Source organism: Eufriesea mexicana, unplaced genomic scaffold (genome assembly GCF_001483705.2).
Source record: "Eufriesea mexicana isolate 0111107269 unplaced genomic scaffold, ASM148370v2 scaffold611, whole genome shotgun sequence".
Classification (NCBI taxonomy): Eukaryota; Metazoa; Arthropoda; class Insecta; order Hymenoptera; family Apidae; genus Eufriesea; species Eufriesea mexicana.
The window spans coordinates 1,755,112-1,773,420 of record NW_016908771.1 but is presented as its reverse complement, the minus strand read 5'-3'; positions in this window follow the sequence as shown (position 1 = coordinate 1,773,420).

The following is an 18,309-nucleotide window of genomic DNA, read 5'->3' as shown; positions in this document are numbered from 1 at the left end:
GACGATCCCGGCCAAGGCTCCGTTTCGTTCAGTCGATGGCCGTCAGTCGTCCAAAATATATATATGTATATTTGCACGCCCAACGTGTGTTAGTTTAATTTTTCTCGGCGTATTCGTGTCGCGGAAACGAGCGTGAAGCTCGAATCAATGGTCGTCTCGCGGGATCCAAGGTGTCCCTCTTCGTCGACGCGTTCGGCTGAACAGTGGGACGTGGACCGATTTCCGATTCTGTATTGTCCCGGTAAAGATCTGCGAATGCAATTCGCGCGTGTTCCATCGATCGCTGACGAGTTGCCACGGGACGAAACGGTTTGGACCTTTGTAGATAACTTCTATACTCTCTGTTTGACGTTTCGTCCCGCGGCGAGTGGTCAGCCGTGGGAAATGGAGGCGAGAAATTGAGACTGGGCCCGTTCGTGGTACCCCTGTGAGTTTCCGCGAGGTGGCGGACCTGGTCCAAAGCAACCATGCGTTCGGAGAATTAGTCTAATTATGTCCAGAGTGTTGTATTCATCGCCTACCAAGGATCGCAAACTAGTACCTATAATTCTTATATTATATGTAAAAAAAATCGACTTAGATTTAAAGGCATACCTAGTGGATCGTCGAGTGGTCGGGAGCACCGCTTTGAGGCTGAGTTTAGGATGTTTTGCCGCGGAACTAACGGTACGCGAGTACGAGTCGTTTCTCACGATCGATGCGGAAGGAAGGTGGAAAAAGTCGCGATGTGTTTGATCGATCGACGATCAATTTTTCGTTTCTCCCTCTCGCGAAAGGGAACGGCAATCGAACAGTGTTCTTTCATCGAGACAAAAGGAATTTGGTTGTTAGTCATTTCGATATTATTTATTTGTTGAATGCGAAATTACTGTTTTGTTTGGAAAAATTCCAGAGTTCTCGCAAATATATACATGATATCCACGAAGAATCGATTAATTCAAAGTCCAAATTCAAACATTCTCCTGGTCGAGTGTGCAAAGTAATATTCGTCCTTGCGTCTAGCGATGGTGGCCCCTAACGAAACAACCGCAGCGAGTAACTAGGATTTTCGGATTAATTAGACGCTCGAAGACCTCGCGAGAGACGAGGAAGATCGAGCTGCCGTGGACGATAGAAAGGCCGGTTGACCAGGTGCCGAAAGTCCTCGTTCCAGATTCCAGGACGAATATTATCTCGGTCGTCCGATCGAATGGGGATAAGAAAGGAGCGACTCGCGAGACGAACAGCGAACCGAACGAACGAACCGAGTCCTAAGCGCGGTGTAACGATAAGAGCGGTGAAGACGAAGGGTTTACACCTTCTGATCGGTACGTCAGCGAGTAAGTAGGTAATTTAATCGGATGTTAAATGAAAATAAATATCCCAGTGGATCTCTATTCTCTAAGGTGCAACATTATCTAAATCATAAGGGCCGCTGAATGAGTGTGCATGCCTACGGTATATATCGCATATACATACACGCGTATTTTCGGTATGTGTCACTGCGCGGTGCGCGCGTGTGCGTGCGCGTGCATGCGCGACGTAGCACGGGGCCGGCGAGATGTAAGTACGGGCTTTACAACGGGAGGAAAATCGATAAAGAGAAAGTAGGGCCGGCCGAGGATCGGAATTTTCTTAAAAGTGTAGGCGCGCGCGCGCGCGTGCGTGCGCTCGCGAGCGCGTCAGAGCGGGAGAGCGTGAGTTGCGGCGCGTGAGTGCGAGTGAGACAGGGAACGAGCGCGAGGAAGAGGAACGAAGTGGGACGGAGCGTATGAGAGCGAGAGAGAGAGAGAGAGAATGAGAGAGAATAGAAAAGGGAGCGGTAAACCGAGAAACCGAGTTACAGATAACGATAAACAGAAACGTGACGCGGAGTGGGGGGTGGGGGAGGCAACGGAGCAGCGAGATTATGTATTGTATAATTAGGGTAACTTTTAAACGAATGGAAAACAGCGAAACGGAACGTACACACACGAACACCAACACGAACACGAACAGGTATGAGCTGAGTGGAAACACACGTACACATACACGGTATACGCCGTGAGATTGGGTCTCGGACGAACGGTATATAGATTCTGCCACGACTACTATTAATACGTTAATTATGTAACGACGATAAAGTATCGAATACACGAGTAATAGCTAAGGTGAAAATGGATACGTGCGATTTTTAGAGATTTAGGGAAAACGGGAACGTTACTGGAGATTGGATAAAACGGGGAGAAGGGGAAAATTTCGACGTCAAGGTCAAGATTGCAGTCAGCGCACCATTCGGACTTGAACGCGTATTGTCGATTGTAATTAGTTGCTAATTGTCTTGCCGCTGACGATCTTTAACGCGATTATTACGATTATTATTATTATTATTATTAATATTATTATTATATCATTATTTTTATTATTATTATTATTATTATATTATATTATTATATTAATTATTATTATTGTGAGCGTCACGTTAATATTATGTTATTGTTTTTATTGTGTGTTGTTTTGTATGTACCTATCAGCCTATTGCGATCATGATATTATTACTACGAAATGGTAACGAAACAATGGACCTACATTTACATGCGCATCTACAGGTATAAATGTGTACGCGGAAGCGCGCAGCCCGACGAGTACACGCAGAGAAAACACGGTCCCGTAAAACGTGCCCGATTAATTTTAACTTGCAGCAGGATAGTCCTCTCGAATCTGCTTCGAGTTCGTAAGCGTACCACGAATGAACGGAGCAATCGATACTTTGCCCTCGCGATTACGTTTCCGGGTCGTATTTACCCTATTTCCTCTGTTACGTTTCGCTCGTTTCGATCTCTTCTTCCTTCTTCAATTTTCTTTTTGCTCTTTTTTCGCGTCACCTTCTCCCAAATTTTTCCCCATTCTTCCTCTCGCTCGAGAGAGGAAAGAGAGGACCCGCGACGGCTGCGTTCTGCGTCGAATTTCACGCGTCTCGCGAAAGCTTTAAAGCGCGTTCGAAGCGACGAGCTTTCCATCGATATCGATCCGCGCGTATAACATCACCGGGCAACGTTTAGCGAGAACGATCGACGATGTCTCACGATCGTCGGGACGATTCCTCGGGTTCCCGAGGAATTAGAGGAGATAGGACGAGCGCGAGAGTGAGAGAGAAAACGTGTGCGAGCGAGTGCGTGTGCGTGCGTGTGTGTCTGTGGAGCGCCAGGTAATCTCGTTTACCCGAAAGAGGAGAGGAAAATGTTACGCGTTGCGTGAACGCGCGTTTATTTTTTTTTATATTCGAGTTACTGCCGAACGAAGAGGAACGAAGAGAGAGAGAGGGAAGATTGTTCTTGCGTTATTACGTTCAATTTTTCTTTTCTTTTTTTTTTTTTGTACATTCACGACTGGGCGATCAAGTCACGTTTATATTTTCTCCTGGTGGATGAAAGGAAATGTGAAGAGAATTACAATTATATTATTGTTTCATGCTCAACGTTGTTATATTTACTCGATCAACGAACGCCGGACCTTCAACATGGCGGAACGTCCTTCCATTATCACGGGTTATCCGCTGTAACCGCGACAAATTTTATCTACTCCGCGTTTACTATGTACGTCGTGCACCCTCGACAACCCCCCTAGTCTCCTAGAGATTCGCCCTCCGGTTCTTCGCACCTGCTTTCTCGCGAATTCCCCACGTGCAGACAAAAGAACGTCGCAACGGAGAGGGTGCGCACCCCTTCTTCGAAGACCTCGCGAGAATTCATGGCTGAAATAATTTCGGGACGCACGAAACTCGCGACTGGCACGATGGTTCCTTGTACCTGCGACCGATCAGTACGAGCTGCGAGGTAAGTAGCAGAGCCTGAAGCTAGGATAAGCGTGTCCTGTTCCTTGTTTCGCGCGCGATTCGACACGCGTGTCGTGTCGCGGTTCACGCACACACGCGACTCGATCGTTCATCGATGCAATGGCGTAGGTTCGCGATAAGGGTCGAGAATTCCGCGGTGAGAAACGAGACGAACGTATACTTACGAGCGTTGCGGTGTAATTAATTATTTGCAACGTTATTCTAAGTCGAAGGCCGAGTAACGATATGCCAATTCGCGTGTCGTTCGTCCGTGTTATTTTAGCCATGATGGGTCATGCCATGACGAGTCCTCCTGCTTGGTAGTTTCGATAATTTAGGAACAGTGGATTTCGTTCAACGAGAAGAAGAAACGAGAGAGAGAGTGAGAGAGAGAGAGAGAGTGTGAGAGAAATACACGTTCGTCCCTCGCGATCGGACACCTGTCTGGTTTTAGTTGTATTTGTACGATATTAATTATGATCGTAAGGTAGATATTATACGCTACTTGTAAATAAAGACACAAGATTTATCCTGTATCGAAGTGCAATAATAAAAACATGTTTAATTAGTGCCAAAGTAATTGCAGAGATAAGAAGACACACGATATCCTCGAACCTAGCAGCCCGCCGAGGAATACGGCGAATAGTAGCTTTATAAAGTAAGCCACTTTATCGCGGAAGTAACGGGAAAAGATAAACGGTTTTCCGTGAAACTTCAGCCACTCCGGCGTACGTAGGTAATTTCAGAAGTTTAATCATGCCCCTATCTTAAACGACGATTTAGCAATCATCGTATATTAAACGAAGGTTGTAAAAATACGTCGCGTCACGGCAGAAACGCGGGAAAGTTTTTAAATCAAGCTTAATGTCATAATCGACGGCGAGCTTGCTCTTAAATCGAACCTGTTCTCCATCGGCACGGTATCACCTGTAAATTACCGCGTATGTTAATTAACCAAGGAGGTAATACGTTTATGGTCGATCGTGATAAACTGGAAACCACCTATGCTCGCGTGATATCCGTTTCATTGATGGCGCCACGGTCGTGTGGGAAAATTCCAGGTGCCGTTTTTACCATTAATATCCTATCGCGTCTCGTTTACATCGATCGTTCCGATGACGAATGCGACAATAAGCATACCAATAACCTTATCTTTATTCCCGACTTTAATCCTTTACAGATGATAAATCACGCTGCAATGGAGGAAACTCGAGGCACCGTCACACGCAGTGAGTATTCCTACGTTAACCTTCACCGGGCCAGCATTTTGGTAACTCTTCTACAATTTTTCCTAATGCCTGTACTTTGGCAATGACACCGTGTCTTGCGCCATGCTCACGTGAAATTTTCTCCAATTGTAGATTCTCGCTCGAGTCGTAGATAAGGGAAGAAGGTATCGCTGGAAAAGGGGTAGAAAGAATCGTGCTAGGTATAAACATTCAGACACTCGGGAGGAAACCGTTGTAAAACCGCTTGCTGGAAACTCCGACATGGTGCCTTCTGGGTCAAGTGACCAACTTTCTATCGATAAAAAAAATTGAACGGCCTCGCTAGGCGGCTCGTGCTATTGCTATCCGCACAAACGACGCAGCCCTTGAATATCCGGCCAGTCGAGGAAAAAAAAAATTCGAAACTTCTTCCCAAACTTTCTAACCCGCTTTTCGTTTCATCTATATCCTCAGTCCTCTCAAAAGCCTTCCTCGATCAGCACGCGATTTTCGAATCTCGGTTTTGTCGCTCGAAGCTGCTCCATCGTGCACAAAATTGGAAAAATATCGAACAATCGGTTTGGTAGTCTCGTGTCTGTGAAATTGTGTCAGTGTGACCAAGAAGTAGAGTGCATAGAGCCGGTGAATGATGCATCGTGACTGATAAGAGTGTCTGTGATTATTGTGTAGCGTGTTTAATAGTCGCACAGTGATATAACAGCAAGAAGAAGAAAAATACTGTAATGTATATTTTAATTTTTAAATTTGTTTAAATTAGAAATTTGGGAATTTGGGAATTTTCTTGTCATTTAATTTTCCAGTTTTCATTTTTTCCATACACTTTCCTAAGGAATAACAATTGCGCGTTGCTTATTTTCGCGCCGAAAATTCAGATTCATTCGACGACGCGATTACAATTATTCAGGCCACGAATAACAAACTATCGAAGGAAAATAAACGTTTACGGCATACGCGCTCAATGCAAAAACATTGAAGCGGAGTAGCGGAAGATCTAATAACGCGTACTCGCTGGGTAGGTGTAATTTGTGGGACAATATTTCACGATTACCGCTCCCACGTTCACTTGCAAATAAGTCTTAAATGAAATCTCATCGGCGCTCTTGCACAACTCGTTTCTCTCTCGCGCCCTGAGATTCGTCCAAGATCATTCGCGCGGTAATTTTGCAATTCGCGAATAAAATACGCGAGGCTTCATAAACACCGAATTATCCAATAAATTACGCGTCCTCGACAATATCCACCTTTTAAACCAAAATCTCAATGGTTTTAATAAAAATCGTACGAAAGTAACGTAACTCGCAGCAGGGTATTACGGGAATACCTCGAGACGAACCTTCGCGAAATAGCTGACATTTTCGTAGCGATTCGTACACGTCATCCGGCACCCGAAGGACACTGCAACCTTCTTATCTGGCTGTCGTAACGGAGGTCGATTGCTCGCCTCGTTACTGGAAACGACAAACGTTCGAGCGGAACGCAGCTCGGTTTTTAGCGCGAGCTTTGCGAGAAATATCGCGTGGCAGAGTATGGACGGTAACAACCTGTCCCTGATCGCGACAATGCAACGCGCAATAGCATTTCGCGGACGAAATACAAAATGGCGGTGGTTGGAAAAGATTGGAAGAGCCACGGAATCGAAGGCACCACAGAGATGCCATGTTCCTCTGAAATTCCACGGCGAGCGGAATGAGACGGTTGCTGGATGAAAGTCGATATCCTTGCCAGTGCGCGTCGTTAATGTCGAGGGAAGAAATGGTTCATCGGCCACCGCTATATTTCAGCGAAATAAAAATTTTGAATCGGCCAGGCGGCGGGATTGGAATCTGCAACATTGTGCGGAAAATGACCGAGAAGAGGCGTTCGGCCGGCGGACTAATAAAAGGTTGACCAAACGTCCTTCTCGGGCGGAATGGAGGAGCCAGTTTTTCGAGGCAACGAAGACACCCGCCCACTGTGTTCCACCTATTCGACTCGAACTCGCCACGACCGCCGGCAACCGGGTATCTTCGACTTCCAGACGAACGCCCACTCGTTCGTATGACCGCTGCGAATTTTATTCTTCTTCTCGAATTGAATTTCATACAAGGAGAGTCGCCCCCGTCGAGGGTTGCCCGCGCTCGAACGATAGAAAAATATTCTCCGTACCCTTGGAATATTTCAATATCTTATCGGTCTCGAAGAAATATTCAAAATGGACGATAAGGAAATTACCGCCGACGTCGTGGAAAAGAAACTTTGTATCGTAATGTTTCGGAAAAACAAAGTTATTATTTAGTTCGAGCAAACGTGTATTACGGTATGTAAATTAATGCTCCTTACGAGTATCGGAAATTTCGCGAAACAAATTAGGGAACGCGAAAGTTCGCACTGTAATATCTTTGCGAAATTATTATTTATTTCGAGAAAGTTTCCTTAGTGATATATGAGTGTAGTGATATAGAATATAATATAATATATACGTGTAGTGATATATAATTCATCAAAGTTTCTAGCGATGAGTCAATGTCTATTATGATTATTATAATGATTGGAAATTTCGTGGAATAAAGAAGACGTTTTCGTACTGCAATATTTTTGCGAAATTGTTATTTGCTTGAAAAAAATTTTTATTATGGTGTATCAAATTAACATTCATCATAATTATCGAAAATTTTGCAGAGGAAACATGATGGATAGCAGAGAACTCAAGAATTGGTATTGTACCTACCTTCTCCACAAAGTTATTGTAAATACTATAGTAAATTAATGTTCACCACAATTATCAAAGATTCGATAAAATTAAAATTAATCGCTTGGTGGAAAAGAGTAAACCTTCGGATCTACTATGATCTCTTACCAAAATCACTATTTAATTTACTTAAAAAGAATATCTATAATAATAGAGAAGATCAATGACGGCAATAATTATCGAAAGTTCTATTGAACGAACAAGATGACCGATAGAGAACGCGGAATATCGAACTGTACCCTTCTCAAAAAATTACCATTCAATTCCAAAAAATTTGTATTACGCCACGATAAATTAGCGTTCATAGTAATTATCGAAAATTTGATAAAATGAACAAGATGGATGGCAAAAAAGGGGAACCATCTCCTATCAAAATTACAATAAATTTACATAACAAAAATTTCTATTATTATACGACAAATTAAACACCGCAGTAATTATCGGAAATTTCGTAAGAAGAAGATGGACGATGAGGAATGAGGAACTTCGAATTACACCCTTGTGAAACTATTACCCTTCAATTCCAAAAAATTTCTATTACACTGCGATAAATTAGTATTCATGGTAATTAACAAAAGTTTCGCGGAACGAAGAAGATGGCGGAGAAGGCAGATGCTATGAAACGCGAGGCTAATGTTAATTTAGCGAATGACCGATCGAAGGACACGATAAGGAAAGGGGATGAAAGCCAGATCGGAGGCAGCAGGGAAGAGTTCCGTTTTTGTTTCAACTAATCCCATTCGCGTATAACGGAGCAATTCCATTAAGAGGCGGACGAGTGTCTACTGACTCGACGAGGGTCAGAGAACAATTCGACCGAGTCGCGAACCCCGTTCGATCGGGGTGGGCTTTCCTCTGTGTACCCGATTGAGACGTTACCCGACGATTCTGCGATTCTCTGCTAATATTTCGGACCAATGGATACTGCCGAGGGTCAACTCCCTCTCACAACCCGTGCTGCCAACCTTCACGCGCAAATTGCAAATCCTCCGCTTCGTTTTCCTCGTCTCCTCTCTGATTTTTAGTCAACTACGTCGATAATTACGAGAGTGGTTCGAGGAAAATATAGAAAAATGATTTTATCGATTCAATAGTAATTTCGAAATAATATTATTTTTAATAATAACACAGCAAACAATTGAACCTCTAAATCGTGATCTAGACCCCTAGAACCCCTAGCTCCGAAATTAATTCTTGTAATATTTCAAATGGAATTATGTTTAATTCGAGTCGACTTATTTATATGCAGTGTTGTCCATTCGCTCTTTACATTCTACAATTTTTTCGCTATAGAGATTCAACAATTCGAAGCTTTCCTCAAATTTTTCCACGCTCCCTGGTACCCCTTGTGCTAAAATATAAAAGGAAAAATCGCGAGTATTTTATTTCAGTATTTCATTTATAGTTATTTCTAATCTATTTATCGCCTCGTATTTGTTACTTAAGCTTTAAGGTATCGAACCAATAATAGCGAAACGGTGATCGGTTTGACCTAATAGGACGTATCACAACGAAGTATAATAATTATCTATATACCCGATTCTTTTCTTCGCAGAAACGAATAAAACAGGGACAAGAAATTTTCTTCGGTATTTACCGGTATAATTATTTAATAAAAATTTGCAAAGTGAGAAAGGAAATGATTTTCCGCCATAATGCTGAGAAGAAAGTTCCGGCTCCGACACACCCCTGTTTACGATCATTCGATTTCCACGTGCACTGTGATTCGCTCGTGAAACCGAGTCCTCTGTTCCATTAAAACGCCGACTTTGATCGCGCGTTTAATAAACGGAATGAATGACTGTCTCTGAGAAGAGAGACGTCTACGAAGCATGGAATGCGTTAAAAAGAGTGGCTGGTCGGCCATTAATCCAATTAAGATTGCGGTTTCGTTTGAACAATATCCGTTATTCGTCACCTGAGCCGAACAATTTCGTAACGACGATAAAACAATCGCTTTAAAGACTGGCTGAAAACGCGCAGTACTCGCATCGCGGCACTGTCCAGCGTTTTTATCACGTCCGCGAAGGAAGAGGACTCAGAAGCACTTACGATCGAGCTCGTTATCTCGGAACTTCGCTCTGCTTGCCTCATAAATAATTCATTCGGCGGGCAGGCTTCTTGGCGGGACATTTTTTCGTACAGTGCCACACTCAGCGTCCAATGAATTACTGGTATCGAGTGTAACGACGCTTCTCCGCGAACGCGACAGCCTTTTTATCGTATCTCCTCTGTGGACTTCTCGAGTCGTCTAAAAATAATCGGCTCGAGTCAGCCTTTCGTGCAAACCCGCGTTCAACGTCGCACGGCCGTGGGTGTCGAGCTTTTTCAGGTGTACGAGGAAGTCGGGGGTCCGCGAATCGGTCGTGGCAACCAGCGAGGCGCGTCCACCATCGCGATACTCGAGGATAAGTCGAAATCGGTAGGAAAATCTGTCAATGCGGAGGAACAAACGATAAAGAAATCAGGCGATTTGGAAAAATTCTGTCGACTTTTCTATTCGTTAATTTCTCCACTGTGGGACGTATTGGTAAGGTTGGAGAGATTGGAAAGGAAGGAGGAAGAAGATGGAGGCGGTGGAAAGAGGCGCAGAGCGGTAGGCGCGAAGGGGGCATAGAAGCGAGAAGGCGCGTGTTCCGTATTCGCGTTTCTTTGCGCTGTCTGAATGTTGCGAGCGACTCTATTCTTAGAAAAGGATCGCCCGAACAGGCGTATTTACAATGTAGGTGTACCGCATTTAAAATATTGCCTTAATATATAGCGACCGTCGTGGCTGGAACCATGCGCGCCACGAAGATTGCACGCGTGGTGGGGGGCAGGAAGGTATTTAATACGTTTCGGCGCATAAATTGCCGAGTATATGGGGCGTTATGGGGTGGGACGAGACCATCGTCGTCCGTTCGGCTCTCTCGCCACAGCGAAATCGTCGCTGTCACGGCCACCATGTTGCCCGTTGTAACCTGCACACCGTTTTCTCCCTCTCCTCCCCGATTCGTTCGTTTCTCTTCCCTTTGCCTCGCATTCCTCCCCTGCCCTGTCGACCGTGTTCCACGGTGGCCAGGATGCATCGAATCGGGGAGAAATCGTGCCTCGTTCCATCCTGGAATTTCTGCGACTCCGTCTGTCACTCTCCAGCAACTCTCCACATCGCCAATTGGACGAAACGATATCGTCGTAGTAATGGAAGGAAAGAAACTAGAACGAAAAGGAAATCACGGGGCCATGATCTGGTTCATCGACGCGGTAGACTCGATTTCGGGTGGAAACCTGAAAATTCGGAATCTGGGTTCGTGTTTCATCGGTTCCGGGAAGCCGATCGCGGGGTGCGTGGAATTTATTTACTCGTCCGGCGAAATCCGGCGTTCGGATTGGTCGGTGCTAGGTCCGCGGCATAAACTCGAACCGTGGTCGTTCAGGTCGAGAGCTGCTTCTGCTGTAGGGTTCCTCATATTAGACTTTTTCGTATTCCTTCGGCGCATTTAACCGGCTATTTTATGCTCCTCGTGTAGGATACAGTCTCCCTCATGGCCGGTGCTCTTGCCAGCAACCGGATAATAACGCCGGGAGACGGTCGGTGCCGTCATTTTGAGATTTTATTATATCGCCGTTTGTCCTCCCCTCGCGGACAGGACTTAAGCGCGCGCTCCCGGTATCCGCCTTAATTGGGATTAATACGGACGACGTTCGCGACATGTATTGCGGCCGAATCGTTCACCTGTGTGCGTGCACGAGCGGTGCTTAAAGTTTCTTCACGTTTTAATTCGAAACGGGGCCCGAGCTGCCGCTCCGCGTTTAACGTTTTTCGCGATTCGCCCGCGAAACAGCGCCCGGCAGCCTATCCTCGCCGACTTTGCAAGTTTGTAATTGGACGATACCTCGAGCGCCGATGGATCCCGAGCTGCCCCGGGCTTCCCACGAGGCCCAGGCCGTTTTCTCTCCGCGTTTCGAGCCGCTTCCTCTATACGCCTTCCAACGGAAAGCCGATTTTATCCGCGAGACGGGGCTCGTTTGCCACGACGGATCCTCTTGCAAATTTTGACGGGCCTGCTCCGAGGATTTCGTCCACGGTGCAACGAACAATCGAAAATTCTACGTTCCTCCGGCTCTCGTTCCTCTCGTTCCTCTCGTTCCTCTCGTTTCTCTCGTTCCTCGTTGCTTTTAATTCCATAACGCAAACGGAGATGAGGGCATTTAAGCGTTCCTCTGAACGCCGTTGATCGTGGTTACAAGATCGTGCTATGAACGACGACGCAAGATGGCGCGCGATATTAATCGGAACCGCGTGAAGATTAATTATTCACCGCGTTTTCATTCGGCGAGGAATATTCGCGAATGGACGCTGACGAGGAGAGGGAGAACGGAATGGGAGAATAACGTTTCTTTCGTTGCTTGTTCCACGGGAGAGCACCATTACCGGGAATTGCGCGTTCGCGGAAACGACGATGCGATCGATCCAGACAATGCCTATGGAGTCGCGGTACATTAACTTCTTTCCAGGAATCGTACTGGGTCATACGCCGGGACAAGTTTCGCGCGCTGACCAAAGCTACGCTGCTCGTTGGAAACGTTAGAAACGTCTCCCCGACGGCGACGAATTTTCTAGATTTGTTGAAATACTCCGCGATTAGGAAACGAGGACGGTGTATATTGAGATTCTAATCTCTTGCCTTGACCGTGAACACTAAATACGTGACCTAGCCACTAGGAATGCCTCCGTGTGGTAATATATTTAACGTTTCTTCGTTACGATGTATCGCGTCGATTACGGGGAAGCACGTGTCGTTATTATTAGACTGTTCTTTATCGCAATCCGTTAAAATAACTGACAGTGCACTGTCGAAGATAACATAGACGGAAAGAAGGTGTTTGACATCGCGTTTTGATCCGCTTCAACGCGAAACGAAGGAAAAATATGCATTTTTATTCTGCATCTGTGATTAAAACCATAACGACGACTAAATCTACGAATTCCGTGTAATTCAAAATTAGTCGAATTTCCCGCTTTAACCACTTGCGCTTCCAATAAACTCACGGTTGCGGTACACGTCGCTGGTGATTTTGGGAGAAAAGCATCTCGACGTGCGTGGCACGTCCTTCTAGCGCAAGTGATTAATTCCCGCAACGTTCCCGAACCGACGATCGAGGAAACGCGTCCTTCTAAATTCGTTATTACGCGGATTATTCGCGTGAAAGTCGATTCCGAAAATTCGTGACTAATTCATCCTGCATTACGTCGAAGTTTATCAGAGCACGAAGACACGGTCCAGTAAGCTGGCCGGACAGCACGATTTCCATCTCGCAGAGAGACTTTAACGGAAGAAACGGGTCGTGGCTGTCATTTTTCATCTCGATCCGCGCCGTCTCTCCTTCGGAAATTTTACCGTTTATTCTCGAATCGGTAACGACAAATATGCTAGACGTTTAACAGACTTGGATACACGGACGGAGACTCTGAAGTTGGTCACTCGCTTCCATTTTACGCGACGACGGTACACAGTAATAGCGACTACGGAATAAATATCGGAGACTTACGAGGGTTAAGTATGTACGTAAAGTAAAGAATGCGTGCGCGTTACACGTGTTCAAAACGAATATCTGAGGGCGCCACTGCACAGTGACAGGAAACACCTCGAGCAAGGGAACATTTTCTCCTTGTCTCCGTTTTCCACCGTCTCTCTTCCTCTCTCCGAACCCTTCTCTCCGCGATACCAGTGCCGGACAGAGAGCCATTCTTCCCGCGTCTCTTTCTCCCTTCTGCGACGCTCTATCTGGCATAATCCCCTTCCCTGTTCCTTCCTCGGCTATCTCTCCTTCCATTGTCTCACCTTTGCCATTTCAGTCGGTTACTCTCCTCTTGCGATCGAGTGCCGCGCCCATGTCGACGACGACGTCGACGCGACGTGGACAAACACAGACGCCTTCGTCGGCTGCGTACCCCTTCGAGGCATCCCTCTTCGTCTTCCTGCTTGGCCGGACAAGAGAACGCCTGCTCCTCGTGCACGCTCCGGCGAGTCGGGAAAGAGCGACGAGGAGGGCGACGCGTAATTCTCTGGTCCCGGTGTGTCGTCTTCATTCCGACGCGGATCGTCGAGGCTCGCCGGAGCGACGCTGGTCCGTGTATCGAACGAACGAGAGAAGAGAGAGCGGGTTAACTCGGTCCTTGTCCGACCCGTGCACGGGGGCAAGACGTCGTGGCGAGGAAGAAACGAGGGAACGGCAGCAACGGCGAGAGACGAGAAGCATCGTCATTTTCTCCGGACCCCGTGTCTCGCTTTTGCCTCCGGCCTCGCCATCTTCCTGCAGTGGTGGCCAACGCCAGCCAGCCGGTCGGGGAAGGGAGAACGAGGGGTGGGCGGGCGGTTATTTGGACGGGAGCGAGCATCTCCGTTCCCGACGTGGTTCACGCTCGGTTCCTCTTCGTCGTACTCGCGCGGCACGTACATTCGCGATCGGCTCGGGTCTGCTGCGGGGTGAGAGAACCGGGGCGCGGCTCCGCGCACCCGTAGAGGGGAACGGAGAGGAGCGGAGCGAGAGGAGAGCGGGCGAGAGAGAAAAGCGAGAAAGGTGGAAGGAAGAGGAGAGACGAGGAGAGGAGAACGGCATGGCGGAGAAAGAGAGGAGAGTAGCCGGAGCTGTTCCAGTACGGCGGGTGGGGCAGGGTGAGAGGGGAGAGCGTTCGCAAAGTGTCCCTAAAACTTTTACAATCGCTCGGCTTGGCTCGCTCGCTCTCGCGTTCTCGCTAGGGCTATGCTTGATGGCGTATCTTCCAATGTGAGTTGCCCATAATACTAAGATGTACGGCTGCGCCGGTAGGGGTCCCGCTTGGTCTCTCACTCACTTACTACCTTATAGTATAGCAAAGCCAAAGGCGTATAGCGCGCCGAACGCCGAACGTACGGCTGTTCCATCGCGTTAGCCAACAGTATTTCGCCGGTATTTTCGGTTTCTAGTCGCGAAACGATCGCCCTTTCCGTCAGGGCCGGCGCCGCGTTCCTCTCGTTCTCGCCGAGACGCCGCGCTCCAGCACGCTCGCGGTTCGCCGGCTTCTACGCTTCCTCTCGCTGCCGCCACAGCCACCGGCCCTTTTACCGTCTCCCTTCTCGCGGTTTCGTAGCTTTGCTAGCCGCCAGCGAATCTCACTCGCGAATCACTCGCGAAAACCTGCGGGAAACCGACGAGTCGGCCACTTCCGTTCGTGCGCGTCTCGCGGTCTAGCCGCCGAGTTTCGCCAACGCCGAGCGTGTTACCGGTCAGTGATGTGCCAGGGAAAGTTCAACGTTCCTCCAGTTACCTCGCGGAATAACCCGAGTCACGTGATTGTCCGCTATTATCGTGGATCAGTTGGCCGGTTGCGTGCCGTTGAGTGCGTGCCGCGTCGCGACGAGCGTCGCCAACGCCGCCGCCACCGCCGTCGGAGCAACGGGGATGTCGAGCAGCCTATTACGATCCTCACGGTAAGCGTCCTAACAACCATCGTCTCCTTCTCGCTATGCTCTCCTCCGATACGAGGTTTCTGCTTTCGCGTGCTCGGAAAAGCTTCTTATACCGCTCCGCGTCGCTCCGCCACTCGTTTGTCCACGCTTCAGATCAACACCGTGCAACGAAATCGACCGACCACCACGAGTGATATCCCCGTCGTTATTCGCGATTCCCTGCTCCACTCTGTACGGGTAGGAAAAGAGCGAACCTCGACCGAGGCCTTTTCCTATGCGTGCCATCGGGATCCACCACTCCTCGCCTATCTCCAACGTCCGAACAGACTCGTAACCAACGTTCCCGTTCTTTCGGCTGGACCTAACCGAATCGCGCATGCATGCCTACCGTCTAAACAAACATCGCGCAAATTTCCGCGGCTCGGCGGACGCTGAAATTCCTCGCTTCGATCGACAAGCATGGCAATGCCCGGCCGCTGGTTCCAGTGGCCATGACGGTCAGCGTGTCTCCGTTCGTCTGTTCGCGAAGAATGCGCCGCGGCGGATAAACAAACGTTGCCACCCAAATACTCGATTAGCGTGGTTTTTTCGCGGTCGAGAACCGCGTCAGGACGGCAACGAGGAAGATCGCAACGCGAGAGGGGAACCCGGCGAATTCCTCGTCGAACGGTGCATCGCTGTCGCGGCAGCGACGGCCGCGACCGCGTGGTGGGGATGCGCGGTTATCGATTGGCCGTGCGGCCGTAACGCGCTTGGCCACGCCCATCGGCCGCAGCCGTCAGCCGTTCATATATCGCGACCATGCGCCATGTGACTCTCGTGTGCATTTTCGCGATGCAGGAAAATACTCGCGCAGGTCGGGATCACCGCGTTATCGACCTCCGGATGCAAAGTAGCCTCCTCGTAAATGTTTCGCCGATGCCTTCATCCTCCCCACGCGTTCTCCACCTGACACCCCTGGTCCTCCGTCCGATTCCGCTCTTTGTTGATACACCGCGCCCTCTCCTCTCCTTCGCAAATCAACCTCGTCGCCGATCGTATAATAACCGACGCTCCGGTGCGTCGGAATCGTCTGTGATGAATGCCGACTCTCGAGGCGATTCGAATGACATCGCTGATCACCTCTACCGAACGAACGCGTTTCCACTCGGCTGTTTAGATAACGTTGGCGAACGTGTTGTCCCGCGACGACATTTTAACCAACGTTCTATCTCGCGTCTACGTTGCCGTACACTCTCGTATATTTTTCCTCTTCCTCTTTTTATTTTTCTTTTCTTGCCTTCCGTGCTGGGCCTCCTTCTCGTTCCACGTGCAATCTACACGAAGCGGGTGAAATATTCGAGTCTTTGATCGGATAAATAACGGACACGTCTGTATCCAGTTGTAAATCGATTCGCGCGGATTCCTCCGACACGATCGTATCTTCTAAACGATCGCGCGTTTCCACGGGATAAATAAAGTATTCGGTAGCTTGTCGACGCGGGATAACATAGGATACGATTGTTCGGCCGAAGCGGGAGAGGAATCGAAATGGATTTGGAGTGTGTCGCGCGCGGCTGCCCCCGCGATAAATAACGCCCACGAGCGTTTAACTCCGGCCAGTCGAATTTACCACCGTAATTTACCCGGCGTTATCGCCGTTGTCTAATTTGTATGGAAATGAGAGTGGCTGTTTTATCCGGATCGGTACAAAAAGCCCAGATAAAGTCGAGCGAGCGCGCTGAAAACAATAGTCACTGTCGCTCGAACGCGATGCAGATCTGAATAGCGTTAAACGGGGGCGATGTTCAGTCGCGTTAAATTACGCGGGAAAAGAGAACCGAGGGGCCCGAGGCGCGTCCCTGTTACAGATATTATCTTAATTCGCGCTAAATTTACAGGTACCCCATGTGCCTCTCGCGTTTCTCTCAAGGTCGTCTACAAAATTCCCGATTTATCGGTTTGCTGTTTTACCAACGCGAAGATACGACGAGCGTAAATCAAATCAGGGTTGTGTAAACGTTTGAAAATATTCGGACAGGGTAAATATAGCGGCTGCGAAAGAAGCTGTTTATCGAGGTTACTATGCGCGATGAATAAAGTGACAAATTATTCCCGGTTAGCGTTTCTCATCCGGGATTTCGGGAAAAGTTATTTTCCTGGAACCCGTTTCTCGATCTCGGGCTATGCCCGTGAGATCGGCATCGAGGATTTCCTTTGCTCGCCGAACCGCGTACACGCAGGTACCGTACTTTCTCTTTGCCCTCCCTTGTTTCGTCTAGTCAGGGTTGCATGTTCCCCCCCCTTTTTTTTTCTTGTTTCTTGTCATCGTTCGTCTGGCCCGCAGCTGAATCCCCAGAAGTGAAAGTAGGTTATGTTTTCAATTTCGACCCGAGTTTTTATACGCGATCCCTTGGAAAGCTGCACGAATCGTGAGGGACAATGAGCAGCTTCGCTCCGCGCTTTCGCTTTCTATTTTCCACGAATCCTGGTAGATCCGCGCGGCTAAACACGAACGCGTGTTCGAAGAAGCGCGATTCGACGCTTCCATTTTGAAATTTACGGAACTCGAGTGACCGTGGTCGAAAGTTGGAGACTCGAGCCGGAAGCGAGGCTTCTCGGAACGGGGCGCAGTCGTGCGAGCACATTGTCGCGAAGTAACGATTTCTTATCGCGATCGGGGGAAACTCTTAAATCGTTGGTTTTTAGGATCGGTGTGGCCATTCGCGTGGCTAAGTGGCTGTGTTCGCGTTGTTCCACGGGCAAAGTAACAACGAAGGCGTGTTCTATTCCCCGGTCACGAAGATATCAACGGCAATAACACGCAACGATTTGCATCAAAGATCGTGCATGACAACAGGTTTATAACGCGTATGAAGCAATCAGGATTTTATGCTCTTATCGCGTAATTTATATCGTATGCAAATCACGGATTTTACGAGACGACGTTCTGTCCGCGTGCATTTTTTCATCCGCGGTTGCTTCGCTGCCATTCGACCGCGGACGAGCAGCTCTAAGAATATATCTTCCGAACGAATCGCGATAATCCTGTCCCTCCACTCCTTCCTCCATCCTTCCATCGCGTCCGATCGATTTTTCGCGAAATTCTTCGAAAATCTTACGGGGTTTATCCGACGTCCCATTGTC